A 14,288-nucleotide genomic window follows, 5' to 3' on the forward strand; every position below is an offset into this window, starting at 1 on the left:
AAGCTGATTACCAGTAGAAGATTCCTGAATTTGGATTTTTCTCAAATGTCCTTAATAGCAGACATGACTTGCATACTTTTAGCAAGAATATGATAGAACTAATCTTAATCCCTGCTGGTTCACCAGCAGGATGGAGTGTCTGGACTGGCGCTCATGTCACAGCCTTCAGCATGGCCTCTAAGCAAGGGTGCTTCTTTATGAGGAAAGGTAGCTGTTAGAAAAAATGGCATCATGAAATTTGCAGGCCAATGAATGGAGCTAGAAAAAAAAATTAATCCCAAGAAAGACAACCCAGACCCAGAAGGGCAAGCATGATATGTACTCACTTACAAGTAGACTTTAGCTGTTCAGTAAAGGATAATCATACTATAATCCACAGACCCAGAGAGGCTAAGTAACAAGGAGGGCTCTAGTGGGGATGCGTGGATCTCCTTTGGAAGGGGAAATAGAATAGATTTTGCTGGTGGACTGGGGGCTGGAGGAGACAGGAACAGGAGAGATCAGGTTAGGAAGGGAGGGATGAGGAATACAGGGAGAAACAACTGGATAACAAGGTATGTAAGGGGCAATGTGGAAACCTAGTGCAATAATTTCCTGGAACCTATGAGTATGACCCTAGTGAGGACTCCTAGTAATGGAGGGCACAAGTCTGAATTGGCCGCCTTCAATAACCTGGCAGAGCTCCCAGTGGTGGACCACCAATGCAGTCACAAAACCTTCAACCCACCCTGGTCCTGCCTGTAAGATGTGCTGGGGCAATGGTGGGTCAATGCTTGTGAAAGCAGCCAACCAAATGACTGGTCTAACTTGAGGCCCATACTGCAAAAGGAAGCTTTGGCTGAAACTGGCCAAATGGCCAGGAACTGGAAGCTGGATGGCTCAAAGACCTAGAGGAGAACCAAACAGGACTAACAACAACAACAACAAAAAAATGTGGCAGGGATTGGTAGCGCATGCCTTTAATCCCAGCACTCGGGAGGCAGAGGCAGGCGGATCTCTGTGAGTTGGAGGCCAGCCTGATCTACAGAGCAAGTGCCAGGATAGGCTCTAAAGCTACTCAGAGAAACCCTCTCTTGAAAAACCAGAAAAAATAAAAAGTTACATGGGGCAGGCAAAAGAACTGACCCTGCCCGCTTACCAGCTGCAGCTGCAGTATTCAAAGTGGCCCTGCACCTTGCCTGGCAGCACTGCTAGGGAGGATAGGTGAGCCTGCATAAGCATAAGAAATCTGGCCTTGCCCCTCATCTGCTATAAGGTGGTATGATCGAGGAGGGAAAGGAGCTCCCCCACCCCCACCTGTTGCAGATGGGAGACGTCATGAGAGCCAGAAAACCATGCCTCTCACCAGCTGCAGCACTCAGGAAAGTGGCCCCTGCACCTCACTTGGGCAACACAGTAAAGCTGGTCCTGGTGGTGTAGGTGCTAGTGAGCCAGCTGGAGGGTGTGAGAGCAAGAGAACTGGCCCTGCCCCTTGCTCTTTGCTGCATAGGGTGAACTAACCTGGGGTGGTGTGGGAGAACTCACCGTGGTATTGAGGATGTGGGAGAGCTGGTGGGCTGATCAACCCAGCAACCACCCAGACACAAAACCAGGGCTATGAGTTAACCCACCCCAACATCCATCCCATTGAGGACCTGCTGGAGCATTTGAAGGGGTTGGTCCTGCAGACCCAAAGCTGCAGGATCTCCACAACACAGAATAACAACAAGAGGCGTTTCAGTGAGGGCTAGCATCAATAGTGGTGCAGAAACCAGAGGCCTGAAACCAGACAGATGACTCAGTGCTAGCTGCATGTAAAGATGTACAGACCAAAGGGTATACTGTGTGACTCACTGGGTCATACTACCACTTCCACATTGCAGCTTCCAATTTTTTTCTTTTAAATTTGACTTTGTTTTAACTTGGGGTAGGAGTTACAAGGGCAGAGGGCAGATGCAAAAGGGTGGGGAAATGAGTGGAATCAAGATGCATGATGTGAAACCCACAAAGAACCAATAAAAAGTTTAAAAATATAAAAAATAAATTTTAAAAGTCATGAAATGATTTCTAATTATATTCTGCTATATTCATTGATGGGTACCTAGTCCAATCGTCATCAGAGAGGCTTTCTCTGGAAGCTGATGGAAGCAGATGCAGAGACCCACACCCAAACATTAGGTGGAGCTCAGGGAACACCCTCAGAAGTGCGGGGGAATGATGATGACTGTAGGAGTCAGAGGCGTCCGAGAACACCAGGAGAACAAGGACCACAGACTCAACTAAGCAGGGCTCACAGAGACTGAAGTGGCAATCATGGAGCCTGCATGGCTGTACTAGGTCTTCTGTAAACATGCTGTGGTTGTTTAGCTTGGGGGTTTTGTGGGGGAGTGGGGGTGATTCTGACTCTTTCACCTGCTCTTGGGACCCTTCTCCTCCTACTGGATTGCCTTGTTCAGCCTTGATATGAGGGTTTTTCTTATTGTGTTTGGCGGATGTCACTGGGAAGCCTCTTTTCTGACAGGAAACAAAGGAGGAGTGGGTCTGCGGGGAGAGGGGAGGAGTGGAGGGAGGGGAAACTTCAGTTGGGATGTTACATGAGAAGAAGAAAAACAAACAAGCAAACAAACCAGAACTCCATTCTGAAAACAAAGGACATTCCTGGAACTGCTGCCTTCAGGATCTGGACCCTAAGCTGCCTGTCCAGTTTCTACTTGCTGTTCCCATCATAACCTTACTTTTTAGCTCTGGTTTGCTACATTGTTTTCCTTTTGTCACTGTTTATACTTACTCAATGACTACAATGTCACACCATCTCTCCTTTCAAGCTATTTCATCATATGATTCCGCCTTAAAACTTCATTTATATCTTGCCACATCTTACAGAACTATCAGTTTGTCTGCCTTGTGGTTCCTCTTAGTGACTATGCCTCTGATCAGCAAGGGAGTAGTTACTGAAAATACACTGTATTCCCAAAATATATTTGGGAGCACATCTTTCAGAAATGTGGAGAGACAAACAGACTGAAAGACATTTATTGATCAAAATCAATATATGAGGCCAGGTAGTGGTGGTGCACACCTTTAATCCCAACACTCGAGAGGCAGAGGCAGGCGAATCTCTGTGAGGTTGAGGCCAGCCTGGTCTACAGAGAGAGTTCCAGGACAGCCAAGGCTACACAGAGAAACCCTGTATCAAAAACCAAAAATAAATAAGTAAATAAATAAATAAAATATGAAAAAAGCCAGTTGCAGAAAAGGACTGGAAACACTTCCCACCTAGGCAACAAACAACAGGCAGCTTATGTTCAAGAAAAGCCTTCAATATATAAACACAGGAAAGGCATGTGTTACATAAATGACATATAAAGGGCCATGTGCCGCACAAGTTTTCTCAGACTTTCTCCCTTAAGCCTTAAGTGTTCCCACCATGAGAAATATATCAAGAAAAGCAGTGGAGATGTAATGGAATGAGTGACTCCATCACCCTCAAATAGTAAGGCAATTTTCACCATTTCTCAATGCTGAGTGAGTAAAACAAAACAGAAATAACTGGATACTGAGGCTGAGATCACAACTGTCATCTACAACATTCATTTTCAAATATTGCTTTAATGAAAGCAAATATTCTACATGTACACATATAAAATGTTGCTATTTTTGCTCTGCTTCCTGTGTATGGATCAAATTTTAATCAGCTAAATTCTTGCACCATTCAACATACCTTCCTTGTCTGTTGTCTTGCCTTCCTCTTTTCCTCTCTTCCAAAGAGAGATGCATACAGGGAGCCAAACCAACCCAAGAGAAATGTATGCTACACACAGCAAAGCTGGAGGGCCAGACCATCTGTGCCCGCTGAAATTCAAAGTTCAGATACTGGTCATGCCCTACAAGATTTGCTGATTGCCAGACTCCATTTTGGCCTCATTTTGGTCAAATCTTCCCTCCCTATACATCTCTATTCTTCCCTTCTGGAATGGGAATATATGCTGAAAGAATGTAATTTTTTTAATTTTTAGAGAGGGTTATAGGTAACAGATTGCCTTGAGTCTCAAAGAGACTTTGGACTTCTGAACAGTGTCAAGACTATGGGGACTTTTGAAGACTAAATGCATTTTGCCTCATGAGATTGCCATGAGCCTAGGGGAGCCAGGGGTAGAATGTTGTACCTTGAATAAGAAATCTACCCCCTACAAAACCAATTAACCCAATTAAAAATGGGATATGGATCTAAACAGAATTTTCAATAGAGGAAATTCTAATGGCTAAGAGACACTTGAAATACTCAACATCTTGAGCCATCAGAAAAATGCAAATCAAAACTACTTTGAGATTCCATCTTATACCTGTCAGAATGACTAAAATCAATAATACAAGAGTCAGTTCATGCTGACAAAGACGTGGAGCAAGGGGAACACTCTGTCATTGTTGTTGGGAGTGCAAACTTGTACAGTCACCGTGGAAAACAGTGTGGTGGTTCCTCACAAAGATGGGAATCAATCTATCTTAAGATCCAGTTATAAGCTGGGCAATGTGGTGCACGACTTTAGACCCAGCACTCAGGAGACAGAAGCAGGTGGATCTCTGTGAGTTTAAGGCCAGCCTGGTCTACAGAGTGAGTTCCAGGACAGCCTCCAAAGCCACAGAGAAACCCTGTCTTGAACCCCCACAAAAAAAAACCCAAAAGATCCAGTTTTAACACCTTTGGGTGTATACCCAAAGGATGCTTCATTCTATCAAAGAAACACTTGTTCAACCATGTTCATTGCTGCTCTATTCATAATAGTCAGAAATTAAAAACAACCGAGATATCCCTCAACAGAGATAAAATATGGTAGATTGACACAATGGAGTATTACTCAGCTTGTAAAAAAAATGACAATGAAATTTGCAAGCAAAAGGAAGAAACTAGAAAAAAAATCATCTTGAATGAGGTAATCTAAACCCAGAAAGATAAATATGGTAATGTATTTACTTATATCTAGATATTAGCCATAGATAACCAAGCTACAATCTGTAGACCCAGTATGGTGATTTGAATAAGAATGGCCCCCATAGGCTCATATATTCATATGCTTGGTCATTAGGGAGTAGCACTAGAAAGTGTGACCTTGTTGGAGGAAAGCTGGCTTTGGGGTTTCAAATGCTTGAGCAAGGCTCAGTGTCTTTCTCTCTCTTCCTGCTGCCTCTGGATCCAGCTGTAGAACTCTCAGCTACCTCTCTAGTACCATGTTTGCCTGCATGCTGCCATGCTTCGTGCCATGCTGATACTAGACTAAACCTCTAAACTATAAACATACCCCAATTAAATGCTTTCCTTTAAAAGAGTTGTCATGGTTGTAGTGTTTCTTCACAGCAATAAAAACACTATAATACTCACAGAGGTTAGGCATAGAGGCAATGACTGGGGAGGAAACATGCATCTCCCTGGGAGAGGGAACTAGATTAGATTCTGCAGGTAGACTGGGGGGGGGGGATACAAGAAGGGGAGAATGAAGTAGGAAGGGGAGGAGAGGAGAGATGGGATTGATAGAATGAGGGGAGACAGCTAGAAGTGAAGGGCATGGGGGGTCATTTGGAAACATAATGCAGTAGAAACTTCCTACAATATATGAAGGTGATCCTAAATAAGTCTACAAATAATGAGGGAGATGGAAACTCCAATTGACCATCTTTTGTCGAGAAATGAAACTTCCTGTACTGGGACTGGGTTTTATCCAATTGAGTTGTTGGCTAAAAGGGTCCCATGGAAATTCCCAAATATCTCAGGTTGCTGCCAAGACAATAGATTGTTCTACACAAACTGACAGTAAAACCCACACACTGAAGACCACACCCACACAACTCATTGAACATGGAAAGATCAAGCTGGTGCCTACATAGAACCTTCATCACATGTTCTAAAGTCTTTGACAAGGAAAGATACTCTGCAGTCTACCAAAAGAGAAATGTAAACACCAACCTAAACACAAAACCTTGATCTACAATCAGTCCAGCCTGCAAAATGCTAGAGCAATGGTAGCACAAAGCTTGTAGAGTAATCAACCAATGTGAGATTAGACATAAGGCCCACTCCATGAGATGGACCCCATAGCCGAGAATGGTGACCAAGACTCAGAGACTAGATAGTCCAGAGACCTAGGGTAAAACCAAATACTACTGGCCTTAAAAAAAAAAATGACTCCTAATGATATTCTACTATACTCATAGATGAGTGCCTTAGTCATCATGAGAGAGGCTTCCTCCTGCAGCAGATGGGAACAGATGCAGTGACCCACAGCAAGACATTATGCATAAAGAGAAACACATGGAATAGTAGGTAAAAAGAGTGAGGGAGAGAGGATGGAGGACACCAGGGGGAAAAAAGATCCTCTAAAACAACGGAGTGAAGTTCAGCAATCAGAGGGCCAACATATGGCTCTTATTTTTCTGTTAGCTTGGCTTGTCCAACTTTGATGTGATGGTTTTTGTTTTGGCTAATTATATTTTATTTTGTTATGTTTCGTTGTTTTCTCTTAGAAGCCTGTTCTTTTCTAATGAGAGATAGAAAGAAAGGGAGTGGCTGTGGACCAGAGAGGAGGTGGGAAAGAAATGAAAGGGGTAGAGGGAGGAGAAACTTCATTCAGATTAATTGTATGAGGGGGGGGAGTTTAAAAGTGGGAGGGGAAGAAAAAGAAAGAAAGGTCCTCAATAAGCTGCTGTATTCCAACATTTAGGTCCCCAGCTGGTGAATTAAGTAGTTTGTGTAGGTTACACCTTTAGGAGGGAAAGTCTTGCTAGAGAAGTATGTCACCTGGGGTGGAGTGGGAGATGAGGGGGCAGCCCCTTTGAGGGTTATAGCCTTGCCCCACTGCCTGTTTTCTCTGTCTCTCTGTGTCTGTGTCTGTGTGTGTCTCTCCCTCTGTCTCTCTCTCCTTCTTATGTGTAGATGAAAATAAGATCAGCCAGCTTCCTGCTCCAGTTGCCATACCTTCCACAACTCATGCCTTACCGCTATGATAGATTCTATTCCTCTAGAGCTATAAACCAAAATAAACTCCCTTTCTACTCTATAAACAAACAAAATAAATGCTACTTTTATCTGTTTTATACATTGCAATAAAATGAAATTCTTGACTTGGGGGAAAAAAAGGTTCTCTGATATAAAAAAAAGTCTGAAAGCCTAACAATGTCATGTGTCTTCACACCACTAGCAGGAGGCAAACTGTGGGGATTATTTCATAAGCCTGAGAATACAACCAGTCTGTCAGGAATAAAGATATGCTAAAGAGACACTTCTGTGCCTCCTTTGGGCTATCAGACTATCGAAACAATAAATTGTTTTTCCAATCTATTGGAATTGTAATTTCCCCGGGAATCTCATGCTAACAGAAAGAAAATGCAAACAAAAGCCCAGTGCCAGCCAAAAGGGGAGCTTGTCTCCAGTGACCTCACACTGTTTGGACACTGTCAGAACACCTTGAAGGAAAGACTAGAGTCAGAGACAATGGTGGGTTAATGATGTCAGGACCACAGCTAGACTAGAACTACTTAGTTATGCATACTTCTTGCCTATTTAAACCTAAACCTTATGTCAGGACTCTGAAGACAGATTGTTCTACTAGATTTTTGTGTTCCTCCTCTTGAGGTAGCCACATTAAATAAGCCCTCTTCCCTTGTCTTTCATTGTTTATATCTTTAATGAGCTTATAGAAGATAGGTTGCCTAGTCTACAGTGTCAGTACTTCCAGGGCCCAGGCTCTGAACCTAAAAACCCAGGTAGCAATAAGGCTAATGTTATCTACAAAACAGCAGCCTACTTTTCTTTTCTTCTGCTATCCTTCTACTCATCAACTTAATGCAGTGTCTTGATTTCCAATTTGATATAGTAAAAGAGGAAAGTGATTGTTAGGTTTAAATGTCAACTTGCCACAACTTACACAATAACTCTTGCATGACAGGCCAGCATTGGAGAAGAAATCCATTTATCCTCCCCTTGAGAATGGCACAGTCAAACACTGTCTTGAATGTGGCCCATTGTTTGAGACAGTTACTCTAGGGAAGCAAGGAACATTCACAACTCAGGGAGCTGGAGGAGTTGGTGTCTAGATGGGAGAGGACCTCAAAAGGCAACCATGAGAGACAGTGCTTGACCCACTCAAGTTTAAGCAGTGGGAGGATCAAACTGTGAAAGTGGCTCTGGGATGTGGCCCTTCCCTCTGTGGAAAGAGAGTCCCTTCATCTAAGGATTAATGTGGCCAATGGATTGCTAGAACTACAGAATTGCCTTACTGGTGTATATAATTTACTGATGCACAGATCAATCATTCATATCAAAAAAAAAATTAGAAAAAAAAAACCTGAGTTAAATTGTACCATAGATCAAATAAACTTAACAGACATTTTCAGTCCATATAATAGCTAAAGAACACACATTTTTTTCAGTAGCTCTTATTTTTTTTTTAACTTTCTCCAAAGCAGATCACATTTTAGGCCATAAAGATGTCTTAATAAGTATGAGAGAATCTAGATAAGTGCTGGGACTTCATCAGAGCATATTGGAATGAAATTAGCAAACAACAGCAAGAGAAACTCTACAAACACACAGAATTTTAACAATATACTCAATTATTTTTGAGTTAAAATAAAAATTAATAGGTTTCATTGTAATATGATAATAGATTTCATAGGATATTTTCATACAGACTTTCCACAATACACTTTTGAACAATCAGTGGATCACTATAGAAATTCAGGCAGGAATTTTAAAAATTGCTAGAATCAAGTGAAAATGAAAACACCTTCAGAAATATTTGGCAATTCTGAAAGATTTATAACCATGAATGCTTATATTTAAAAATCAGAGTGATTTCAAATAAACAACCTAAGTACATGCTGCAAAGTCTTAGGAAAACAAAAAATGAATTAAACACAAAGCTAATAGATGGAAAAAAATTGGAGGGTATAAAATAATGAAGCAGAAGCTGAAAGAACAGTAGAAAGACCCAAAGAAGTGAGAAGTTGGTATTTTAGGAATAAACAATATTGACAACTTGGCCCAACTAACCAAAAGGAAAAATGGAAGACCAAGTCAATGAAAGAACAGAGAAAGGAGTTATCACAGCAGAAACAACATAGTGTCAAGGACCATTAGAGAATACTTTGAAAAGTCAGAAAAATCTAAAAGAAATGAATAAATTTGTAGATCAATATAAGCTATCAATATTAAATCAAAGGGATTTTTAAAAATTAAAATACATGTATAACTATCAATGAGACTGGGGTGAGAGAGGACATGGACCTCACTTGGCCTCTTTCCAGTATTTCCAAGGCACCATAATGGCGTGCATAAGTGTCCTGGCTGATTATCTCAAGAGTATCAACAATGCTGAAAAGCGAAACAAATGCTCGGTTATATCATGCTGTGCTCCAAAGTCACTGTCTGGTTCTAACTTTGGTACAGAAGCAGGGTCACATTAGTGAGTTTGAAATCACTGATGACGAGGAAGCTGGGAAGACTGTCCTGAACCTCACAGGCAGGTTAATCAAGTGTGGAGTGCTCAGCCCCAGACTTGAAGTGCAACTCAAAGACCTAGTAAATGATGGAATAATCTGTTCCTATCCTGTCAGGTTGGTTTCATTGTATTGACAGTTTCATCTGACATCATGGAACATGAAGCAGCAAGGTGAAGACACACAGAGGGAAAATCCTGGGATTCCTTTTCTAAATACATAAAACATGTGGAGATAAAACCCTCAGCAGGGAGGTCACTGGGAAAACAAAAAGGAAAGCATGCATTTAATGCTGAACACTGCATATTTTAAAGAAGAGTAACAACAGCACCCCTAAACTAGTCCACACAATAAAGGAAAGGGTGGCTCCTAACTCATCCTGGGAAGCCAGAATTAACCTGACAAGTAAGAAAACAAGAGGAAAAAAAGCTTCTTATATATTCATATAAATAATTTATAGAATGAATATATGTATGTATATATTAATATATGTACATACATTCTATAAGTTCTGTACCTCTAGAGAAGCTTAACTACTGCATTAACCAATTAAGTTTCATTCTAGGACTGAAAATATGGTTTAATATATGCAAATTAGTAAGTATTAGTAAGTACAATACAGAAAGCACAAGTAGGTTTAAAGACATAAATCATATGATCATCTCAATAGATGCACTAAGCCTTTGACAAAGTTAAACATCCCTTTGTGGTAAAAGTTCTAAAGAAACTAGGAGTAGGAAGAACATACTTCCATATAACAAAGCTTATATACTATAAGCCTTTATCAAACAGGCTAAATGGTGAAGCCTGAAAGCATTTCCTTTAAAAACCTGAAGTAAGACATGTTCTTTCAAACCTGAAAAAGAAAAGACTCTTAGTCAATATAGTGCTTAAAGTGTTAGCTATACCTTTACTTATTAAGCCAAGAGAATTAAATAAAGGGGATACAAATAGTAAAGGAAGAATGATGTCTAAGTATCCTTATTTGCACAAGATACTGTAATCTATTTGAAAGGCCCTAAAGATTCTACCAGGAAACTCTTAGATCTAACATTTTCATTTTAAAAAAATGTGAATAGCAAAGGTTTAAAAAATGGTTTTTCCATCACTTGGCATCAAGCTAAAGAAATCATTTTTTTTTCTGTTTTGTTTTGTTTTTTTAAAGTCCTACTTGTTCCTTCTATAACCAAACTCCTTTACCTTCAGGAAGTAACCCTAAAGGTATACATACAAATGAACTTTGGCAAACAGATGTGTTTCATTTTGCAGAATTTAGAAAATTAAAATATGTGCACCATACAATAGACACAGTTTCAGGATTTCAATGGGCAACTGTTTGAGCTCTGAAAGGGCAGATTCTGTAATTATACACCTATTAGAAGTAATGGCTGTTATGGGTATACCTGAACAAATTAAAAACTGACAATGTTCCAACATATGTCTCTAGTAAGATAAAACAGTTTTTAAATATTATAACATAAATCATATTATAGGTATGCCACATATTAAAGGACAAGCAGTTGTTGAGAGATCTAATTGCACCTTAAAAGAAATGCTCTATAAACAAGCAGGGGGAACCAGGACCCTCAAAAACAAACTGCATAATTCCTTATTAACCTTGAATTTTCTTAATGCTAATGAGAAAGGAACAACAGCTGTGGGGGACACTGGGACAATAGAAAAAGTTCTGAGCTAAATCAGCCAGTGTACTTCAAGGATACATCGACCTCAGAATGGAAACCAAGATATGTTCTACGCTGGGGTAGGGGTTTCACTTTTGTTTCTACAGAAGGAAAGCTATGGATACCATCAAAGCTAATCAAGATTCAATTTGAACAGGAGAAACCTCCTGAGAAGGGGAAATTATAGCTCATCCACAAAGGTGAAAATCCCACAAGTTTTAAGGAAACCTCACAAAGGTCGGGACATTGTTCTGTTCTTGTCTTTGCAGGGAAAAAGAAAATACCCATCTTCAAGAAGCCAAAAGACATTGGACATCTAGATGCCCAAAGAAGAAAGGATAGCCATCCAGAAAAAATCACCAAGCAAAGAAGAATCTGACCTATGGTACCAGTATGTATACAGTGTAAAATCTCTCTACCTAAACACCTATATATCCTTACTCTCCAGTACAGTGGTAGTCCCAACTCACTTAAAAATCAAAGCTGGCTGTGGAGTTGGACTGTAGCTCTCTCCTTCTCTAAATCCAAGCATGTTGTTAAAAGAAAAATTCAGAGTTTCTGTCTCATATCAGAGGAGCCACCGGGTATGAGACAGAAGAAAACCAAAAACTAGGGACTATTATTGTCAAAACTGCTATCTCTCCAAAAATCCTAATTTTCCTCATACTTATTTTCATCTCTATTGGTACCTTTCCTTGTATGCATACCTATAAAAATTTAAACTTTCCATTTTGATATTAATGTTTAAGTCTTCCACGGTGAACAATAAAATTTCCTAACAACCATCTCTAAAGTCTCCAGAAAGAAGATGGGGCCTCACAACATTGATTCTACTTGGTTCAAAATGATGTCTTTGAACTGGTAAACACCACTCAAGGATCAGTTTTAGACTAAAACTGTTCTAGACAATTCCAGATTAGCTATCTAAGATAGTCTATTTCCTTACAACACTCTGGCCAGAGCTTCAGATAAGAACTTCAGACAAGCTTCACCTACTACTCGGAGACTAGCTACAAGCGTTACAGCTACTCCTCTGAGACTTAACCAGGACACCCCCCCATGATAGCTAGAAGTAATTCTAAGAAAATGACACCCCCTTTCCTCACAGTTGGCTTGGATGGTGTTTTGGTTTTTTCCCAAGGATATGGAGAACTGTTACCTGTTTAGGGTTGGTTATAAGTTGTGTAGGGTTGCAGGTAGAATATGAAGTTCATATTCAGGAATCTCTTTTGGAAAAGAATAAAGGGGAATGGTTGGGGTGTGATATAGGCAGATTAGTGTATCTTCTTGTGAACTATTTTAGCAACTATTAGCTATAGACAGATAACTTACATTGTTATAGATTCTTGTAATTTTACTCATGTAAAATTAATTTTGTATTCCTGTCTTGGATAATTTGTATATTGTTTCAAACTTGAAATTATATTTGCCATACTATGTAGGTCCCTCTTTCTGCTTACAATGTTTTGCACACAAATGTAAAGTTATTTTATCATATTGTATGTATATATGTATGCTTAAAATATTCTGTATATTGATACAATTTAGGATATTTTATTGTTTTGCACTATACAGTTCTACCTCTGATCAAGATATTTACATATACATGTATACAGTTACAGTTCTGAGGTTATTGTCCTCATGCTGCATATCTGTTTAAAGATTGTTTATTTTTATATATGAAGCTTCAGTCAGTAATACATGTTATTGAGAATTACAGGTTATAGTCACCCATATGTCTCATACCTAGTTATGTTAGTCAGATTCTCTATATGCTCAAAGATGTACTCAGCATAGATATTTGATTTTCAAACACTACAAAGACCTACAGAATATGGCATTTAAATGTTTTAATAATTTAGAACTCTGTTGACATAAGACACAATTGCTCCTGGCATCAACAAGCTATTCTTGTGAGTATGATGGGCACACCAGTTATACACCATTTGGAGTTTGTTTTCTTCTTGGCAAAACTGGTCTTTTGGGCAAAGAACTGCCCTTGACTTGACCACTGATATTGAACATGCTGTCCTAACTAGACAAAGCTTGTCAAGTCAGGGTAGGACAGTCTTTAGAATTTTCCTGCTTCTGATATGGTCTGTCAGGTACTCTAGCCCTTAGCCAAAGTCAGTTGCCTGAGCATTACTGTGAGAATTTGGGTGACTGTCTAGGTAGCCAATGGTTTCTGTCATTTCTTGCACCTTTAGGAAGCACTTCCTGCTTACCCTAGCAATGTTATTTTCCTTCTCAGGTCTTTGATGAGGTTGAAGACTAGATAGTCACAGCTAATATCCTCTCTCAACTTTGCTAAAGCATATCAGGTACAAAAGACTTTCCAGAATAGGACAGCTATTGGAGTAATCTCTGTTATAAGCCATTGGCATTTAGTATGTATTTCTTGCTTAATGTTGCTCTTACTGGTTGTAGGTCTAAATTTGTGTATATTTTTACCTTTCTTTCCTCTGAACTATACTTGATATTTGTTATCATTTATAGTTTTTGTATCAGGTTTAAAAGCCTCTTATTTAGACAAAAAGGGTAAATGTAGTAGCATCTTGTTCTGCCAATAGATTTGAGGTAATTGCCATTCCTTAGGTTATGGCTTCAGTGTACAGGCGTGACCTATAAGGAAGAGGAGGGGCTCACTCAATCTCTCTCTTGGGTTGTGGCTGGAACATCCTATAGGGCAGGCCCTGCACCTCCAGGAGCAAAAGACTATGGTGGCTATTTATCTTCATTGTGTGTATGCTCCCCAAATAAACATGTTATTCTTTTATTTGGCTGTTCGTAGACTTCCTTTACTATACCTTTACTCAAGTGTAACTACATTGACACCCTTTTTCTCACCCCTAAATCTAAACAATTCCTCATAAAACCACTTTATAATTTCATTTATAAAAGAAAATTCTTTAAGAGAAATAAGTAAATTCATATACTTTGTAACTTACTTTTTCAACTATGAGTTTTTAAACTAGTTAGTTCTTAAGTCTTGTTATAAATAACATTCTTTGAGCACCATAAGTTATGCCCCAGAAACATACAATATATCAAATGCAAAGATACTGTCCCACTTGGGTTTCTATTGCTGTGATAAAACACCATGATCAAAGGCAACTATGGGAGGAAAGGGTTTATTTG

At 39.7% G+C, this 14,288-nt stretch overlaps 1 protein-coding gene and 1 pseudogene across 5 annotated transcripts in view; one reads left to right on the plus strand and one right to left on the minus strand.

Moving 5' to 3' along the window:
• Wdpcp (WD repeat containing planar cell polarity effector) overlaps nucleotides 1-14,288 on the minus strand; it is a 269,428-nt gene that overhangs the window by 239,222 nt on the left and 15,918 nt on the right. The window lies entirely within an intron of this gene.
• Nucleotides 9,295-9,683, plus strand: LOC107979572 (annotated as a pseudogene).

The sequence above is a fragment of the Cricetulus griseus genome, assembly GCF_003668045.3.
Source record: "Cricetulus griseus strain 17A/GY chromosome 1 unlocalized genomic scaffold, alternate assembly CriGri-PICRH-1.0 chr1_1, whole genome shotgun sequence".
NCBI lineage: Eukaryota > Metazoa > Chordata > Mammalia > Rodentia > Cricetidae > Cricetulus > Cricetulus griseus.